The sequence below is a fragment of the Prionailurus bengalensis genome, chromosome B4 (assembly GCF_016509475.1).
Source record: "Prionailurus bengalensis isolate Pbe53 chromosome B4, Fcat_Pben_1.1_paternal_pri, whole genome shotgun sequence".
In the NCBI taxonomy this organism is placed as follows: Eukaryota; Metazoa; Chordata; class Mammalia; order Carnivora; family Felidae; genus Prionailurus; species Prionailurus bengalensis.
The window spans coordinates 128,804,999-128,822,607 of record NC_057358.1 but is presented as its reverse complement, the minus strand read 5'-3'; positions in this window follow the sequence as shown (position 1 = coordinate 128,822,607).

Sequence of the window (17,609 nt, the reverse complement as noted above, 5' to 3'; positions counted from 1 at the left end):
CTAGTCCTCAGTATATTACACTTTATCCATATTTCTGACAGTTTTGGGGCCGAGGCCAGATTGGAGATGCAGCTTCCACTTCTGTATGTTTAAAATACTCAAAGAGAAAAAGGATGAAAGAGACTCAATAGTATAATAACTATGAAAAAAAATTGCCTACAGATTTGAAAAAGAACCAAATACAAATTGTGGAAATAGAAAACATAGTAGTAGAAAATAGATAAATAGATAAATAAATAAATAAATAAAACCTCAGTGGATAGCTTATATGATGAATCTGTAACAGAATTTCAATTCTACCACCTACTAACTAACCTTGGTTAAGGAAGTTATTTTATTTCTCTGACCCTTAAATTCCACATTTATAAAATGGTCTTTTAATAGGTATTTCATTAGGTTATTGTGGCATTTAAATGAATAGTACACATAAAGCCTGGCACATGGTTAGTCTCAACCTTGTTCCTTTTTCACATTCCTGCCTAGTTTTCTGCTTTGTAGTATAGTTATATCTGTATTTGGTTTTCCCACTATTAGACTGTGAGTCTTTCACAAGCAAGACCTAATACAGAGCTTGCATAAAGAAGTCTTTAGATAAATAAAATTGTATAGAATACACATAATATGGAACATATACAACATAAGAGAAGTAAAAATATATTTGAAAATGAAAGTAAGGGGAAAATCAAGGATCAGTATCCAAACATATTCAAGAATTCTGAACAATTGCCCCAAATTTGGACTGATGGTTCCTAGAAGTCAACCACACTTCTTAAGTTAGCTCAGGAAACATTTTCTGTCAAGAGCAGAGAGTAAATATTTTAGGCTTTGCAGATCACACGATTTCTGTTGCCACCACTCACTCGACTCTGCCCTTGTAGCTCAAAAGCAGCGGTAGACAGCATGTGAGTAAATGAGCATGGCAGTGCTCGCTAAGACTTTATTCATAAAAACAGGTATCAGGCTGAATGTGGCCCAAAAGCCACAGCTTTCCAACCTCTGAGGCAGGCTACTTTTTTTCTATGGCCTTCTGCCATTTAGTTCCTGCCTTTTCTAGCTTTTATCTCACCACATGGATGTGAACTTCCCCAGGTTAGGGACACGAGTGATTCACTTCTACAGCCGCCATGAGCAGGTAGCAAAGGCCTGGCACTGGGTGGGTGGTCTGTAAATATTTGTTATGGAAGTGAGTGCTTGAGAGCTGAGGTCTACTCCCCCTCCCCTTGAATCCATACCAGTTTTAAGGACTCCCTTGACTAACGGGATGTGATGAAAGTGACATGGGGGATGTCTGGGGCTATGACGTGAGAAGTCTGACAGCTTCTGTGTGGGTCTCCTAGAACACGGTCTGGTAGCCCTGAGAGCTATGTAAGAAGTCTGACTGCTCTGCAGGAGAACATTGGGAGAGGCAGACTCTGAGACTACATGGAAAAGGAGAGTGACCCAAGGCCATCCTGCCTGCTCTTGTCATCAAGGCATCAGGCATGTGAACAAGCCATACTGTAAACAAGCCCTACAGTAGCCCAGCCTCTACCAGCATGTGTGGCTGTAGCTGATGCAACGTGCAGCAGAAGAATCATCCAGCTGAGCCCCGCCTGAATTCCTGAGCAAAGATGCAAAGATGTCACAGGAGACTACCATAAAATGGTGGTTGTTTCAGGCTACTACGTTTTGGGGTAGTTTGTTATACCTCAGATTACTGGAACAGTTGGAGATATAACCACACCATTGGGCTAAGTAAGCTCCATCCATTTCTCTGAGTGCTACTGTCTGAGAAGCTGTCTCTCTCTGTCTTGGAATTTTCATGTCCTGTCCTTCACTCCCAGAGGGCTCCCCTGACTCTTGTTGACCTTTGACCTTTGAAAGTTCTTTTTTTTTTTTTTTTAATTTTTTTTTTCAACGTTTATTTATTTTTGGGACAGAGAGAGACAGAGCATGAATGGGGGAGGGGCAGAGAGGGAGGGAGACACAGAATCGGAAGCAGGCTCCAGGCTCTGAGCCATCAGCCCAGAGCCCGACGCGGGGCTCGAACTCATGGACCGCGAGATCGTGACCTGGCTGAAGTCGGACGCCTAACCGACTGCGCCACCCAGGCGCCCCGACCTTTGAAAGTTCTGCCTTGATGTAGACCAGGCCAGGGTCTACACCCTTCTCTGTATTTCAATAGTATGTATTTCCTGTACCACCCTTTGGAAATTCCATCCAAATCACTATTTGTATGAAATTGTTGTTTAAATCTTATCAGGGTTTTTACTTTTGTTCCTGTATTTGTGGGAGGTGGAGCTATAGGACCCCTGAGTTCTCTTCCAGCTCAGCCATTTCAAGGTTCCACTGAGGATAGCTGAACACTTAACTCTAATCTGGTCTAAACTTCTCCTCTTTGGAGATCTATCAGGGATAGGGCCTGGGGCAAAGCCCAGGATGTCACTTAATGTGCAGGCAGAAGGGCAACAGCTCATGGCTCTCCCATCATCTCTGCATCCTGCAGCCAGGTGTGCTTAGACTTGGGGACAGCTGGACAACCTGTGGGTCTGGGCTCCAGGGAATGGACCCCTACCTGCTGCTCTGCCTTTTTAAGGGATGAGCATGAGAGTGGCCTCAGAGAAAGAAATAAACAATTTAGACTCAGATACCAACCAGATTGAGCCTAGCTACCAGACATTTAGAGGAGCCCTGGAATGTCCAGATGCCAACCACACAGAGACCTTGGGAAGTGAGTGTCAGGCATAACCCTTCCCACTAAAGGGTGGAGCTCAGACTTAGCTCACTGGTTGCCAAGCAATTTGAAGAGGGCTGAAGGGATCATTCCGCCCTTCTTGTCTGCACCGGGGGTCTTGCCTTCCCCTGTCATGTCCACTAAACCGTGGTCTCTCTTGTTTTGCCCCATTGACCAAACCATCCTAAACCACTGTCTTTGTGTACCAGGCCCGTCCCCACCAGCTTTGCCCAATGGAGAACAGACATGCTCTGTGCCTCTTCAGGGCTGTCAAGGATTTCTTTTGCTCACACTCTGCATCCTTGAGCAGTCCTTCATGAATCCACAGCAGATGTTTCTTAGTCCTTTCATTTTCCGTTTTCAGAGGAATTGTAATCGGCTGTGCTTTAATTAGGATCTCCCTCAGGATACTCAGGCTTTTTTCCACACCCGGGAGTTTGCAGATTCCCTCTTAGTGCACCAGGCTGATTAGATTTCTTAATTCCCTAAAATTTGCTGTCTCAAAGCCTAATACCCTTGTAGTGATGAGGTCTGTTTCTCTTCCTCTCCTCTCCTTATTGGGCTAAATCCAGGTGCCAGTCACTGGTAAGGTGTTTAGTCTCTGACTTGGCATGAATGCCTTTCTGGAATGGGTGAGCTGGCCGTGCTGATGGAGCCTCTCCTGGATGGACAGATTTGCTGGAGCTGAAAGGTGCCTATGCCCTGATTTGGACAGTCATCCCCCATTCAGCAGAGTGGGGCTGGCCCCACTGGGTTGGATCTCACTTGGAGCGACCAGAGCAAGCCTAGCACAGTGCTTAGTTGTAGCCTCTCCTTTATTGTGCCATGAGTTTGCATTGGGGTCCCACTCTATGCAAGGGGGACACAATGATAAACATGGTTCTTAATTTGCTAAAAATTATTATCTAATGGGGGAGACCAATAAGTGAAAAGACAAATACTCTGTAATACTAAGAAATGTGCTTGCAGCAAAGCAGGACACCAGGCTCTGGGGGAACAGAGAAGGGTTTCTGGGAAAATCGACATCCAAATTGAGACTTGAAGGGTAAGTAGGAGTTTCGGGCCAAGGAGACTGAGGATAGGTTGAAAAGGCAAGGTAAGAAAGAGGATAATTTTCTGGGCAAAGGGAAGACCCTACGAGGCAGTGAGGCTTGCCCTGGGATCTGCAAGCAACTCATGGCTGCTGGAGGACAACGCAAGGGGCAGAGAATTGAGGGGCATATGTGTGAGGGATCTTGAGAGCTGAGGAACAGCATGCAAGGACCAGTGGGCCATTTTAAGTCATTGACACTTCACTGGTGGAAGGGGATCTCGCCCCTTCCTATCATTTATAGTATGGATTTCAGGACCCAGAGCATCATGCTCCCGGGAACTGAGAGAGCCCCTAAATACTCATGTGCTAGTGAAGACTGGTCCTGGTAGCAAGTGTCTCCAAAACGGAAAACACACACCATCTCTGCTAGTTGAGGCCTGCAAGCCTTCCGACAAAGGGAGCAGCCTTGGAAAGACAAAGTGGATCCAGCAGAGATGAAGATGGAAAATACCTACAGCCTCAGTGAACTAGGAGCTGGGTGTTCTGGGCACTGGAAGAAGAAGCCAGAGTGATGGGCCCGAAACGCTTTCAACTCTCTGTTGTCAGTAACATCCTTGCTAGTTCCACACATGGCCCAACAGCCATGCCACGTAGACCTGAGTGTGAATACTTGTCACAGATACACGGGCAAGTTGTGACATTTCAGACTTTGTCTCAAAAGATTCTTGTTGGTCTGGAGGGTAGAAGAGTGGAGGAAAGGGGCAGAGAGGACAGGCATGTTTGTGTTATTTTTTTGTCCAGATTCAAAGCAAAGCAGAAAATAGAACTCTCTTAGAGGATACAAGTCCAGGAGAAACAAGAGCCCGTGGAGACTGTAGATCAGAGCAGGCTTGGAGTTAGGGATCAGGGTGGGAAAAACACAGATTAAAGGGTAGGAAGACACCAGAAGACGAAGTTGGCCAAAAGACAAAACCAAAAACCCCCAAGAGTGGATTGGACCAAACTATTAGCTACACAGAACATTACCAATTATCAATCAATTGATAACACTGTTACCAGTGTTAGTTGATAACAGTAATTGTTAGCAATGATACCATTGCTATCGACTGATTACATCAGCAATGATCATCATTGATAATAAAAATGACACGCGTTTGTCAGGCACTTCCTGTGTGTCAGACACTACATTTTATAGAAAATGGGCACACAGACACATGCACACACACACACATATATGCATGCATACAGTCAGGTTACTAGATACACAGGTAGACAGATAGCAGGAAGGTCTGTCTCCTTGTTCCCTCTGATAAGGAAATAAAATCTAAGGACTTCAAAGCCGTAATTGGGCAAAGTGCTTTCAAATTTAATAGAAAATGTCTATGTAGAGCAAGAAATAGACACAGCCACTCTTATCAGATTAAAAATTATAGTAGTGTAAAAAATGGAATCTTATATGTATCCTGGGTGAGGACTATTGCTACAATATTAACCCATACAGGACAAGGTATCTGTTTTGTTTGGGGTGTTTTTGGTTTTTTTTTTTGTTTGTTTGTTTTGTTTTGTTTTGTTTTGTTTTACTACTTCAGGATACTGAAGAAACATGGGGAGTAAAAAGTCAAAGGGGGATCCAAGAGCAGATGGTTCTCACGTCTTTCCCCAACCCCACTGTGTCATCATGGTTTTCCATGTCCAGCTACTCAGCAGCATAAACAGACGCAAGAATCCTGAGATGCAAAAGGAGCCTGGGAGCTTGACAATTACTAGAGAAGAATGACGGTGTGGGGAAAGAAGGGAGAGGAAAGGAGAGGAGGAGGGGAGAGGGCTGCAGGAGAAAGGCAGTGACATTCTTCACTGGCTGAGAGATTGTCTGCAAGGTGCCTGGAGGCTGGCAGCTGGTGCCATGAGCTGCTGTGAAAGCCCTGTTATCTGGAATGATTAGAACCAGTGAGTTGAAAGAAGAAAATCTTTAAAAATGAAAGATGCACCCCTTAAAGGTTTTGTTTCAATCTAAAACATATCAACGCACCTTTGTTTCCCTTTTGCTGTAGAGCGCACTTCTTTCTTCCAGTAGGGGCTTGCAAATTGGAAATCCCAATCTTCTTGTACAAAACTCCTTTCCCTTTCAATTTCCAGTTTCAAATCCGTTAAAACAGGATGAGGATGTAGAGACCGAGTGAAGGAGTGTGAGTGAAGGCTCGGTCTCTATTTTTATGATTGTTTTCTAGCCGCTTACAATGATCTCACACATATCTGAAAAACATTTTTAAATGACTTGGCTTTTCAAGTTTTCTTCAACTGATTTAACTTAGTTTTTATGGAAACACTGCTCTATTTCCTTTTACATGCACATTTTATCGACTTATATAATTTCTAATTAGGTTAAGGTAATAAGAGTTGCGGGATAGCAAATGGAACTTTTACTGTTGACCCAGAATTAGCTACTCAGACTCAAAGCAAATGGCAAAGAGGCATCCAGTACCCCAAATTTTGAAGGGAACTGAGAGTATTGGGTGACCACACACCCCCTCTGGAGTGATGGCATCACTCAGCAGCTGAACCAATAACAACAGACTCCTTAATGCTATTAATAATATCCACTTCCCAAAAGCCTTATACCTCAACTACTACACATCTAGATTTAAAACCCCTTCCATTTGTTGTACATTTAAGCACATTATGTCAGTAATACAGAATGAAGTGATACAACGATATCAACTGTACATTAAGAAACAAAAATAAGGCCTCTTTGGGAGACCTGAAATGAGTTCCTAAGAAGAACGTATAAATACAGTAGTACTCTATGGAAAGTAACTTCTGTATAGTCAACCTCAAATAAAAAGGAATTGAATGGCTTAAAAACAAGGTTCTGATTAGAAAAATTATATCATCACAGGGTTTTATCAGAACAAGTGAAGTTATGGTCTCATTAGTTTTCTGAGTATGTCTATTCTAATTATAAGAGAATAAGATTTAAAAGTGAAGCAGAAGAGGTGTGCATTGGTAGCTGGGTTTCCTTAGGAGAGAGAAAAAAAAATGGGTGGCGGGAATATTTGATGAGTACAAAGACTGTTTCTACACTAATTAGGAATAAATCATAAAAGGGAAGTCAAACTGCATATTGAACATGAACTTCTGCTCCCCAAGCCAGCAGACCAAGCTGTCCAGGGCAGCTTCGGTTAACATGCATCGTGATTTAGCAAGCATCTGTTTCTCCCCCACTTGTTGAAGATGTGCATTCAGATACAGGCTGCAAAGTACCCTGAGTGAATATTAACCACTTGGCACTTCTGGGCTTCTGAATGGACTACCCTTGACACAGGTAAATCTGCTCTAAAGAAGGAATTAATAGGATCTTCGATTTTTGAAAAGCAGAGGCCAAGAAAGTATCTTGGTCAAATGTCTTTTGATTGCCAATGACAGAACCCAACTCAAACCACCTTTCAAAAGGGGGCGGGAGGGTGTGGTAAACTGTTTGTGGCTCGTTCAAAGAAAAAGTAGGGTATTCTAGCTTCAAGCAAGGCTGGATCCAGTTGGTCACACAATGTGGAAATAAATCAGTCTTTCTGTCCCTCAACTCTGCGTCCCATTATAGAGGCTTAATTTTCAGTCTTCTCCACACTGTGGAGGGTGGGGATAGAGGGCAGAAGCTCCTATGAGCTCGGTGCTTGTGTGATCCCAACTTCAAATCAAGTGGAAAGACAGCTCCTTTCCAAAAGTAACAACAAAGTTCTATAAGTGCATTTCACTGAGGCCCAAAATAGGTAATATGCCCAGTGTCTTAGTCTGCTCAGCCTGCTCTAACAGAACACCACAGATTGGGTGGCTTAAACAATAGACATTTCTTTCTTGCAGTTCTGGAGGCTGGAAGTCCAAGATCAAGGTGCCAGTGTGGAGGTGTCTGGTTAGAGCCCTCTTCCTGGCTTTCAGACTGCTGCCTTCTTTCTGTGTCCTCACACAGTGGGGGGGGGGGGGGCGGGGAGAGAGAGAGAGAGAACTCTAGTCTCTTCACTTCTTCTTACAAAGACACTAATCTCAGTATGGGGTTCCCCATCTTCATGACCTCATCTAAACTTATTACCTCCCAAAGGCCCACACTTACAGATACCATCACATGAGAATTTAGGGCCCCATATAATTTAGTGGGGACCCAGACATTCAGTCTGTAGCACTGAACCAACTACCGTTGAAAGGGATACTACACAGTGAATGGCCACACTCATGGGGTTTTATGCCCTTCCCTGATGCCAGAGGGGAAGTCAGCTCTGCCTGGACCATACACACCGACTGGACCAGGAGGGCTTTTCCAGAGGAATATTGAGACACTGTAATAAGGAGAAAGGGGATGGGTCCTTGGCAGGAAAAAAGAGAGAGAGAGAGAGAGAGAGAGAGAGAGAGAGAGAGAGATTTCTTCTACAGCCAAGGAAGGTCATTGAACTACTATTAACTGAGCATATATTATGTGTGGAATAGGCTACATGCGTTGTATCTTTTGAGCTATACAACCACTTTCAGAGGTGGCTATCATTATCCCTATTTACTATAAAAGAAACTGAGCTCTGGAACCATTAGGAGACTTTGCCAGGCAGCACAGAACTAGTAAGTAGGGCTGCAGGGGCTCTAAGACAGAGATACCTCACCCAAGGCATCCGCTGCCCAGTGTTCTGACTTCCACTGTGCCATATATAAGCCCACCAACATGGCATGCTCCTGCTCGGTCTGAGGCAGGGGTGAGGCTGGTGTGTATCTCCCACGTGCTTGGGGCCAGCAGGTAATTTCACAGATGAGCAGAGAACTGAACAGGACCCCGAAGTGGAGGCAGAGTTTGTTCATTGGGAAGAAAAGGCACATTCAAAATTGTAAATACCGAAGAGTCTAATTCTGTAAAAATCCAGCCAGGAAAAAAAAGAAAAAGAAAAATACCTACATCATATTCAAAAAGGTTGGGGAGTAGATGTTCAGGGAGTTAAAACTTAAAGAAATTATTTTCTTCTTTATACTTTTCTGATCTTTCCAAATTTTATACCATGAGAATGATTTATTTTGAATCAGGGAAGATCTATTTTAAACAATCCTGGAAATACAAGGTGAGAAAAGGTAAAATAACCTCTAAGATTTTTGAACCAGGTTGATAAGCTGGAAAAAGCTGTAAAAATCTTGTCAGGTTTCTGTGAATGAATTTTTTTAAATGAAGCATTGGAGTTAATAGCAAATTCTCTGCATGAACAGAAGTTAATATTTTCGTGCCCTCCAGCACTTGGAGGCCAGCAGCACACAGTGCAGGCATATATATTAACAACCTGGACACTGGTGCAAATAGCAAGGTTGAAAAACTTGATGACTCAGCCAGGCTCCCCTGACTGGTGGGGTTGAAGCAAGGACAAATCCTGAGGACTCCTGAAGACTGGGAGATTCTAGGATCACAGGCAGAAGAAAAGTGAGCATAAACCTGAGAAAGGAAATAAAAGCGATTCTTCTCTGGAGCACAGGACCCTGGACAGCTCCCACCCACTTGCCGCCTGAAATCCTGGTTCCTGGTGAAATCCGAGAAAAACAATCCTCGTCACAATCATGATCCCTTAGGTGTCTATCACTCATCACAGTTTACAACCCGTTTTCTCATTCACTGTCTTATTTGAGCTTCACCTTTCCTCATGAGACAGGCACAGCAGGAGAACCAGGTAAAAGTCTGGCTGTAATTATCTCTCATTGGAAGATAAAGAAAACAGTAAACCTCAAGCTATGTTAGGGGCTGAACGAAGTGTTTTAAGAAAACCAAAGTGAGCCTGGAATTATTATCAACGGCTGATTGCAAAACTGTGTGCAGCGATGCTGTTGCTGTGTGTTGCACTGAGGGGAAAAAAAATAGATGTGAGCCATTAAGAACTAAGCCTCCCTCCAGTAATGGGACGAATCAACATCATAAGCCTCCCAACATGACACACCAAGAAGGACACAGCAGCACTTCTGTGATATTCCTGCCAAAAATTTGTAACCTGAATCTAATTGAAAGAAAACATCAGACAAACTCAAGTTGAGGAATATTCTGCAAACAACTGGCCTGTTCTCTTTGACAATAACAAGGTCATGAGCTACAAAGAGTGAGCAACTATTCCAAACTAAAAGACACCAAAAAGATGGCAACAACTGAATGCACCGTAGGATTCTAGATGGGATTGTAGACCAGCAAACGTTTTTGGTTTGTTTTTGTTGTTGTTGCTGTTGTTGTTTGTTTTTTTACTGTAAAGATCATTATAAGGACTACTGATGAAATCTGAGTAAGTTCTATAGACTAGATAATATTATTAAATCAATGTTAATTTCCTGATTTTGATCATTGTACTCTGGCTATATAAGAGAATGTATGTTTTTAGGAAACACACACTGAAATATTTGGGGTAAAGGAGCAGGGGCATAAAGCTTGAAATTTGCAGTCAAAATGATAGCTGGATAGATAGATAGATAGGTATATAATGATATAGAATGATAAAGCCAATAGTTACATAGGTAAAAAGACAGATATGTAGGTATAAGTATAGAAATGAAATGATAAAGCTTATTGACAATTGTGAAATCCAAGTGAAGTATTTCTTTGTACTATTCTTGCCACATTTTGAAACTATTTCAAAATAAACAGTTTAAAAAGAAGGAAAAAAAATAAATAAGTCCTCATTTCTGTTTGGCAGGTCAGAAGCAATCTCCATAGCATTTGACAAAAGATGCAAGAAGAAATTAGGTGGTTGAATATGGTCACAGGTGAGACTCATAAAGTAAACATTGCTTGTTTGCAAAGTGGATTGGACCTGACTTGACCCTATTCTTTCCTTACATATGCTACTGTCCTAGAGTACTCATTATGATCACTAAGAACTTCCAGCTGCACCTTTACCTGGAGAGACACTGCAACTCAGGTGAGTATCATCCCTGGAACCAAGGATTGGAGATGAGGGAGAACTAGCCACTTATGACTCGTCTAATAAATAGACTTCAGTCTTAAAAAAAAAAAAAGTAAGTGTTAAGGGGCACCTGGGTGGCTTAGTCAGTTGAGCATCTATCTGACTCTTGATTTCGGCTCTGGTCATGATATCACAGTCATGAGATTGAGCCCTATGAGGGGCTCCGCACTGAGTGTGGAGCCTGCTTGAGATTCTCTCTCCCTCTCCCTCTACTCCCCCGCTCAAAAAATTAAGTGTTAAAAGCACTTATTTGAATTGGTCCAGGTGGACCGACTGCTGAGGACTGTAATAAGCTGTTCTTACAACTGAAATACTGGAGCCTACCCATGAGCTGAACACTACATCCATCACTTTAGCTATAGTAAGATGGCCCAGCAGAGCCCAAATGTTCCTGTCTTCATCCTACCCAAACAAAATGGATGGACCATAGAAACCCTGCCTCCTGCAAGATGCCAGAGTGGTGCATAAGACTCAGTACCCAGACTAGAACAACATCTGCAGAAATGGGCACACAAAGACTTCTTAAATAATGTGTGTGACTTGTTCACAGTTTCTCAGAGGGCAATCGATACCATCCCACCAGTGGTTAAATTTCAAGTCCCCCAAGACAGGGTAAGGGCTGCTGCTTATTATTCTGGCTAACCCAAGGTCTATTTGGAGGAATAATATCATTTCCACCTTGAAGATGAGAAAAGCCGAGAGATGTTAAATGGCTTGCCCAAAGACACACAGAGCAAAAGCAGAGACCTGATAATTACACATTTTATATCCTCTAAATTACACATTTTACCTGAGACACTTCCAGAACTTGTGATTTCTACACTGTTTCCATTTTTTATCCCTGGCCATTAGACAAAAACATTTTGTGGACAAGATTTTTGTAGATTCAATTTTGAATGCACATCATTCCTGGTATAATACCACTTATATAGTTAGTGCACAATAAATGTGTTTTGACTAGATAGTAACGAAGGCTTTTGGCCATCTAGCCCTGTGGTTCTCAACCTTGGCTATTTATTAGATCTATCTTTGGATGGTTTTTTAAAAACCCCAAAGCCCAAGATCCACCTTAGACTGACTAAGTACAAACAGTTGGAGCTGTTTGTGTGCGGGGATGGGAAGGGATAGGTTCTATACCTCTTTAAAGTTCCCCAAATTGTTCTAATGGAGCCATGATTGAAAACACAGATCTAACCAAAATCTCTCACTTTTCAGATGTAGAATTGAGGTATGTGGAGAGGTGAAGTGGATTTCTTAAGGTCCTATGTAATTCAGTGGTACTATGGGAACTAGAGGGTGCCCTTCCTGGCTCTCTGCCTTGCAATCTTTCCATTTATCATGCTGCTTCCTAATGCACTCATATTGTTTTAAATGCAATGATATGGGGTTCAGTGGTATGGAACAGAATGGAAAAGTATAGAAAGAACAGGAATAGGATGGGAAGGGATGGGATGGGATGGAAAAGAACAGAAAGAGGTGGGATAAAATGAGTTGGGTTAGGATGGATGGATGGATAAAGTGGAGTGGGATGGGTGGGTGGATGGATGGATGGATGGATATATGGACTGGAGTGGGATGGATGGATGGAGTGGAATGGAATGGAATGGAATGGAAGGAATGGGGGGGTGATGGAATGCTATGGGAAGTAAAGAAATAGGAGAGCTAGGGTGCAATGCAATACACTGCAATGTGATGTGAAAGGATTATAAAATGAGAAAGATACTGTCAAGCAGAAAACACAATGTGCATGGTAGCTCCTGACATTCATGGCATGAGATAACCTAGCACCTAGACAGTGCTCTTCAAACTCAAAATTTGGGATGATTTTATTCCGTGCTTTTCTATCTTTTCTTCTCAGCTGAAGACACAAATCCATAACATAAGCATTTGATTTTCCAGTCAGGAAGCTCTGGATTTTTTTTTTACCCTGGCACCACCACTTTCCAGCTGGGAAATTTCTGGAAAGTCCTTCACATCACTAAACCCCAAACCCCCTTGATGGGAAATCATGCCTGTGTCACAGGGCTTTTGTGAGGAAATGTGAAATACGTGAGAAACATCAAAGAGAAAAGAACTTTTTATTCTGATTTTTATCCACTTTTACGTTCTCAGAATCTGGCTGCCTCTGTGTCCCAGAGGGACTGGAGAGCTAGGCCGAGCTGTAGGCTCTTCCCCCTGGAAGGGTTTCATCTCACCACTATCCACTGAGTGACCATGCCTGACCTAAGACTGGGATCATGAACCACTGGGAAACCTAAGTTTCCTTATAGAAACTTATCCTCATACACACCAAGTAAACATTTTGAAAACATTTTTATCCAAAAACAGATGATAAAACCATTAGCAAATGTAATGGAAAATATAATATGAACCACCTTATCTCTTTACAAAGCCACGAAAATGAGGCACCATTATTAATAATGAAAAGGGATGCTTCATTGCATTTGGCACAATTTGTGATTTTTGTATTTATTCGTTTTTTATTTTTACAGTGTCTCTCTCCCCTCTAGACTAAGCACCAGAGGGCAGGAATTAAGTCTTACTCATCAATGTTTCCCTAGTACCTAGTAGTTTCTAGCACATGGTAAATGATAAATATATGTGTGTTAGGTGTATGAAGGGCAAATGAATGAATGAATGAATGAATGGGATTTTCTAGGTCTGGAGGGGCTTCTAAGAGCCGATGACTTTGGTTTGCATCCATTGAACTTCTAACAGTCTATTAAATTCTCAAAAATTATCCATAGAGACTTGGAATATGTAAGTAGACATATTCTAAACCCATATTCTAATCTTGCCTACCTCAGTTTGCTGGGACTCATCCCGAGAGGATATGCCTCCAACCCCCTCGGTGCAACCATGTTGGAAGAGATTCCCTGTGTCCCTATTCTCAAAAAGCTGAAGATAAGTGTCCAGGGGACTGACCTGGAGCTATATTCTGGAGGGATCTTGTCCCCTCCAGATGAAGAACCATCAGCCTTCCATTTACAAGCTAAAGTGGCCAATTAGTAGGGGACCTCAGAAACCAAAGGAGATCTGGAGGGGAGCCATTGGAAATCAAAGCCCATCTGCACAAGAGTCAGAGTAGAATGAGTTTCTGTGTCCTTACTACCTAGGCCTGAATCCCAGGTCCACCAGGCGGGTGCTCTGTGACCTGGGGAAAACCCCATCAGTTAGGAATACCTGTTTCCTTGTCCTTCAAATGGAATGGGACAATAGACTATATTTCAGAAGATTTTGTGAGCCATCAATGAGGTAATGCAAGTGAAGAAATTAGAACAGAGCCAGGTACGTAGTAAGCACTCAGTCTTTGCTTTTTTTATGGCGAAAGATCCAGGGCAAAGAACGAACAGGTATCAACAAGAGACCAAAATAAGAAGACCTCAAAGTGGAGACAAAAAATGACTTAAAAACTTCATTAGAATGTTTCTGGGACAGCATGCTCTTAGAAGCCTGCAGCACAGCCTCTGGACCATGCTATAGCCTTCTCAAAGGTTCCAGGAGCATCTGATAATGGCCACTGCTGAGTGCTCAGAGAGCATGGCTGACTGGCAGAAATGCATTATGTGTCCTCTGCCTGAATTCAGGGTTTGCTCCCTCCTGCCCCATCACAGCTCCTGAGAAGACCAACTTGAAACTCATATCAACATTTAAATTGTCAGGATATGATTAAGCCTTGGAGAAGATTAATTACCAGCTTTCTTATGCATCAATCCCCCCTGCCCACAAATGTTCCCTACCCCCCACTAAGCCTCTGAAAGAATCTAACATTATAAACAAGGATCTAATTAGCAACTTGAATTCAGGCTTAAGATCTTTTGTGAAGGTTTGGTCACAGATGCTGCTTTAATCTCTGAGGATTATTCTTCAGCATCCGGAGAGACTTCAGTTACTTTCCTAGGCCTTTGAGGAATTTTATCTCACTTGAATACTGCTGCCAGCCCCAAGGACCTGCTGAGGAGTGGACCCAAGATTAGCCCTTGCCGGGCTATAAAGAACTCTCTTTTTTGTATTAGAATTCCTTCCCATTTCATTTACATCTTCAGAGGAAGCTAAGTAGGGGGAGGCTCCCCCCACTTAAGTTTCTCTTAGTCGGGGTGACAAAGGAGATATGGATCTTCAAATGCTGGCTTCAAGCGGCAATTCAGCTTTAGTGGTAAAGGCTCACCATGTGGCCTCCAGGGCTCCTGTTCCTTCCCCCTCCTCATTCCCACTGTTCTGCCCTCGTGGACTCCACATCGCCTCTCGCCAGGACCACAGTCTATCTCCACTCCACCCTGTTTTCACTCCCAGATGGCTTTCACCTTCCAGCCAGATCACGGTCCTCCACATGGCTCTGGTCACATCGCTGTCCAAATTAAAACCGTTAGAGGTTCCCAGCTGTCCAATGACGAACGTGCAGAGTCCTTACTCTGACACTGGCAAGCCTCCCTGCTATGGATCCAAACCACCATACCTGCCCTTCCGCTTTAGCCACTTTTCCATACCTCCATTCTATAGGTCTCCAAGCTGCAGGCAGTGGCTCATCAAGAAGGTCCTGAAATCAATCATGTGTTGTGACCAGCATTTGCAATGTGGTTCACAGCAAAAGAGCAAACACTCACGTGACGTTTACCATACAGCAGGCTCTGTGTTCAATCCTTCACATAGATTCACGGACTTCTCACACTGACCCAGTGATGTAGGCACTATTGCCACCCCTGTTTTACAGATGAGGATACCATCACATGGTGAGATTAGATAAATTGCCCAAGGTGATTAAGGTAGGCTTGCACCCAAGCAGCCATGGTGTCAGAGGCCATGTTCCTCATCACTATGCAATACTGCCTCAATATACTGTAGAACCGTGTGGAAGAGGATAGAAAATCTAGGGTGCACTGAACACAGAAAGGTGACTTTCATGAAGGTCTGTAGCAGATAACTAAAAATGTATCCAGGCATAAGTGCAGTAAAAAGTGTTCGTCGTATTGAGTGTACAATGTAAAATCTGTGTCTTGCTGTAACTTGTGGTCAAAACAGGTGAAGTCCTAACCAAACCATAGGACTGTCCACCAGTCCCTCACCCTTCCTTGCCTCTGTGCCTTCTTCACCCACTCTGACCCTGGCCCTTAAAATGTCTTTCCTCACCTTTCCCCTCACTACACCTCTTCAGTCCAAATGTCTCCTACACACAGCCTTTCTTAGTTCTTCTTCCATTCTGTCTTCCGAAGTATAAGCTTTTGGAGGACCTGGGTGCTTTGAGTTCCCCACTGGGACTCACTTTCTGAATGACTAAGCCCCATCTTCCCGGAGGCTTTCTTTCTCCCTCGCTTCCTGTGGGTCTGACGGTTTTTTCGGCACTCAACTTTCTGTGTTAATTCAGGGCAATGGGAAGTGTGGTCCCCAGGCCAGCAGCTTCAGCACCCCCTAGGAACTTGTTAGAGATGCAAATTCTCAGGCCCCACCCAAGACCTGCTGGATCAGAAATTCTGAGGCGGGGCTACAGCCATTTGTGCTGTAACAAGCCCTCCGGATGATTCTGGTGTTCACGCAAATTGGAGAACCACAAGATTAAGGAAAAGCCGTCTTTATTTAGTATCAGAGAAGGGGTCTCTCCATGAATCTGGGCCAGTTGACTGCAATGTGATGCTTATGAGGACAAGGTCATGAGATCATCCTCACGCATCAAGGCCAGTGATATTTCTCCCCCTATACCGAATCCCCTAACCCTAGCCTCTGTGCACTTGCAGGCTATTTAGTCCTAAGAGAAGGGACGGACGCCGCAGTGCAAATCTGTTTGCTCAAGACTAATTCCCAGCTCTAAATTACGAGTGCAGTGTCCTTGCTCATTCGTGGAGCCCAGCTTAGGGCAATGAGCTATCTGCACCCAGAAGGAGGCAGTAAAAGCAAAACCAGGAATAGACAAGGATATTTTGCAAGGCCAAGGGAATTTGCGCAGAACACCAGTCTGTAAGGCGAAAGCATTTTAGGAGGTATGATCAAGACAGACTGCAAATGACAACAACAGGCAATGAAAGAACATGTGGGTTTAGAATAGGAATAAAATTTCACAGAAAATCCAAGGTCACGGAAACAAAAAGCCAAGAAGGCCTGGGAGCTAGCTCTTGGATTCAGAAGCATTTGCATGAACATTTTATATTTGAAGAAACTCAGATCTGCATTCTCAGATCACACAGTGAGGAAGTGGCAAAGCTGGGGTGCAAACCGAGCTTTTACTGCCCCAGCCTCCCCACCCTCAGGGAGCTTCCCAGTTATCTGAGTGTTCCCCCCGCCCCATTCTCTTTCCTCTCTGCTCCTGCCACAGGTCCCTGATGTGCCACCATGCCTGACAGCAGGGCTCCACACCTTCTGGTCCTTCTGGAATCACCCTTCCCTAGATGTCCCTACAGCTGTCTCTGCTTATCCTTCCAGCCTCAACCCCAAGGTCACTTCCTCGCAGAGGCCTTCCCTGACCCCTCAGCCGACCCTCTGCCCCATGCTAGTTTCCTGGGGCTGCCAAAGAAATCAATGACTACAGTGGGTGGCTTAAAACAACAGAAATGTATTCTCGTACAGATCTGAAGGCTGAAAGTCTGAATCACATCAGTCTCCGCCTGCATGCCACATGGCACTGTCCTTTCTGTGTCCGTGTCCACATTTTTTTCACAAGGACACCAGTCACTGGAGTAGGACCCACCTTAACACAGTATGGCCTCATCGTTACATCCGCAAAGGCCCTCTTTCCAAATGAGGTCACGTTTCATAGGCACTGGGGGATTTCAACATGTATTTGGGCAAGGTGGTAGGGGACAGACATAATTCAGCCCATAACAGTGCCAGACACTTCCCATCACAGCACTTTATTTTATCTTCCCCATAATGCTTTGCTTATCTCTACATGAAATTATCTATTTACTCAGAAGTGTAT